At 35.6% G+C, this 3,752-nt stretch overlaps 1 long non-coding RNA gene across 1 annotated transcript; it reads left to right on the plus strand.

Moving 5' to 3' along the window:
* Positions 1-1,257: 1,257 nt before the first annotated feature.
* LOC120519849 lies at positions 1,258-3,176 on the plus strand. Its single transcript, XR_005631685.1, has 5 exons — positions 1,258-1,410; positions 1,499-1,554; positions 2,168-2,213; positions 2,305-2,343; positions 2,927-3,176. It is a non-coding gene; the product is annotated as an uncharacterized LOC120519849 (long non-coding RNA).
* The last annotated feature ends 576 nt before the right edge of the window (positions 3,177-3,752 follow it).

A 3,752-nucleotide genomic window follows, 5' to 3' on the forward strand; every position in this document is an offset into this window, starting at 1 on the left:
ATACTTCGGACCAAGTTCAAAAGTTTTAATGTTCTTTTTTTTTATTTGTTCATATGTTCAGTTCACTCAGTTTGAACCTCAGCCCATATTTCCCAAAATCAGCATTTCAGAATGAATGTTCCTTATTTACTCTGTTATTTCTGTCACCTAGTAATGGCTGCTACCCATTTGAACTATTCTTCTTTAAAAAATTTGATCCTAATAGTTTTCACTAAGCTATTTTGGAAGAGCTGTGTAAATAATTCATAATGGCACAGTGGTAAAACATCCTCAAGGTTCTAAAATATTTGTAATGGTGTGCTATAGTCTCATGTGTGAAGCCAAAGTCACTAATCATAAATTGTTTGTTCATTTAAAAGTTGCTAGAGATTATATTATCTGATGTTCACTATTTCTCTACCTGTTCTATTACCAATAATTATACTCTTGGAATCTGTAATTAATATCATTGTCATATAAAGTGATGAAAGGCTCAGCTAAATTTTAGTTAAGTAATTCTTGCTTCTCTGTGATAAAATTAATTGGCACACTTTCAGAATTAAATATTATTAATCCAGGCGGCACGGTCTTGCAGTTAGGAGACCTGGGTTCTTCCTGGGACTTCTCTGCATGGAGTTTGCATGTTCTCCCGTGTCTCGCGTGGGTTTCCTCCCACAGTCCAAAGACATGCAGGTTAGGTGGACTAGTGATTCTAAATTGGCCCTAGTGTGTGTTTGTGTGTGTCCTGTGGAGGGTTGGCACCCTGCCCAGGATTGGTTCCTGGCCTGGGATTGGCTCCAGCAGACCCCCGTGACCCTGTGTTTGGATTCAGTGGGTTGGAAAATGGATGGATGGAAATATTATTAATCCAGTTCTACAATGGTATTCCATCTGTAAAGCTCATATCAACTGTGTTTTTAATATACATTAATATAATATAAATCAATTTTGACAAAACAAATTTTATCTGTAGAAAAATTGCCTCTAAACTAATGCCAGGTAGTTGGAAGGAGCCACAGAACAAGGTAATGTAAATATAAATATTTTTGGTAGTATAAGACAAAAAACACACACATATCTCCTTTACTAATCACCTCTTAAAATGATAGAATCTACCCAAACAGACTGACAGCCTGGACTGTGGGATCTTTATGCTCATGGTAAGTTGAGGACACTTTGCCAGTAGCAAGATGTAAATGTTGATTTAAAAAAATAACTTGCTTTTTTTTGGAGTATGCTCTCTACATTGCCACTGGAAGAGCATTTGATTTCAGTCAGGTCAGATGGTTTAAGTGTAAGATTTGTTTGAAAATTGTGATTTTTTTATTCATAGAATTTATTGTAATTTCCTGATTTACATTTTTAGGAAGATGAGCCATAAATTAGAAGATGGTGGTGTCTTCTCTTACTTCGCAAAGCCAGCATGAAAAGGTGTGTAACTTTTCAAGTTTTTTTTTAAGGGAAGAACAGTTATAAGAATTTGTCAACTTACAGTGTTTCTAAATTTTTTATCTTCCAGCCAAAGCAGCAGTCTTCAATTTCCACACAAGAAGAAGGACATTCTGTGTACCACTGGTAGTGCTTTATAATTATCAGTTGAAAAGTTTTCTGACAGTAATTTTATATATTAGAACTTCACAAAAAGTCTTCGACCAACAGGTCACACAGCGGGTCTCCAGTGAGGCTGTCACTGACTTGTGTCTTTCTTCAGCCCTGTGATGTGTCAGTGGCATTATGGGGGCAGAGAATGGTGATCTTAAAAATGGGGGTTTTGTGTGCTCTAACTAATTTATTAAATGGCAATTATTTCTGCTTCCAGCAATTCCAGACAAGATAGGAAAGAGCAAGGTCTTTTCTCCTCCACCCTTTTTTTCCATTACTGAAGCATATGAAAATGTTGGCTGAATTATTTATGCCAGTACAATTAATAGTATAACATTTACTTTACTGTTCCTAAAATTTAGGCAATGAATGGCTTCATAGGCTTGCTTTTGTGGAGTGTAACTTATAGACTGTTTTTCTTGTTCTTCAAAGATCAGTTTCATCTGTGGCATTAACTGAATTTGCATGTCAGCATATTTATGGTTACGTTTAGTTGTATTAAATTGTAATGTAGTGTATTTAAATTGTTGCAATACTGCATAATTGATTTGCAGAAATGCATAATACTTGATAATCTGTATTGCAGTGCCCAGTAGTATGGAAAGTGTGGTTCTCACAAAGGCACCTGTCAGGTACTGTGTGTAGTGAAGTGATTCTTACAGCTCAAATACAGCAAATACCTTAAAGGTAATGACTTTCTTTTTCCTTTTCAATATCATTCAGAAATCAACCAATCTAGAATGGAGTGATTGTTTTCTTCAGGTAAACACTTTCCATTATGTATAACTTTTTACATGTAGCACTTCTATTGCAATATGTTTGGGTGAATGTTTCAGCAGTTTTTAAAGCATGCTTACTAAACTGGGAACAATTAATTGACCTATTATTTGAAATGATGAATTTGGCCTTCACAAGTGACAATGCTGTGGTAATTGGGTTCTTTATCTTTCAGGGATTCACTTCAGTACAATTCCTGTAGATGTACAGATTGAATTGAAATGGGTCTTACAGCAATGTATTACTAAATAAAATGTATGATTTTTTCACTTCAGGGCACTTAGTCATTTTTAATTATTTGCGCACTTTCTGAATGGTTTCAAACTAGACATGACATTCCCTTGAACATGAACTGCTATGGTTGTACACTGGAGTTTATTTTTTATTTTTCACTCTACCTCAAAGCAAGATAAATCAATCGAGCTAAGCATTCCTATGACATGCATTGGTCATATTGATGGGTTTATTTCATAAGCCAATTTGACTGTTCTTTGAGTAAAGGTGGAGTTAATATATTGATATTCCTAATAAAGTACTTAACAGTATTTCTTTTCTTTTTCATAAAAAGGTCTTCATTGATCCAAAACATCTTGACTGCTTGTGACTGGCTGGATGCCAACAAAAACCAAGTTGTTGGGACAGTACTCCGGCCAAGAATTCTGGTAATGGGCAAGGATGAAGTTACGTACACAACTGAAAAATTAGAAAAAAGGGGAGACGATGAAGATACTGAAGACGTCATGTCCACCTTTGTTATTTACTTTTAACTGCATGAAGGACATGAAATTTTTTCTTGATGAGATACGGGGTAAAAAAAATCCACCAGTTGCTGCTGTTCTACAAATTACATTTTGTGTTTTATTTTTTTTGTTCAGCCTTCAAAATTTCAAAGGAACTACATGTGACAGAAAGCCTACAGTGATGTCATTTTGATCAGTGATTCACTGTAAAGAAAAGTGGGGATGGACTGGTTTTCTGACCTGGTTCAATAGTTCTGTGTATACTGAAATGACCAATGTAATGGATGGAGGACACAGATCGATGCCCTAACTGGGATTGTTTGCTTTATTACTTAAAAATAAATTCATATTTGAACCTGGATCTGTTGTGTGTGTGTGTGTTTCTGTGTGTGTGTGTGTGTGTGTGTGTGTGTGTGTGGTTGTGTGAAGGGTTTGGGTGCTAAAATGCCCCCCACAGGTTACATTCCCCTATGTGGTAGTTATAACAATGATCTTTGTGTTTGATACATCACTTTCATTTTCAAGACCTAGACTGTTGGCCTGCAAGTTCAAGAAGGGAGTCTAATTAAAAGCAAAAATTAGTTGTGAAAAATTCTGTAGCCCCTGGGACTGAATATGAGAACCACTGTATGAAACAATACCATGTTACAAATA

This window comes from Polypterus senegalus, unplaced genomic scaffold (genome assembly GCF_016835505.1).
Source record: "Polypterus senegalus isolate Bchr_013 unplaced genomic scaffold, ASM1683550v1 scaffold_7979, whole genome shotgun sequence".
NCBI classification, from domain to species: domain Eukaryota; kingdom Metazoa; phylum Chordata; class Cladistia; order Polypteriformes; family Polypteridae; genus Polypterus; species Polypterus senegalus.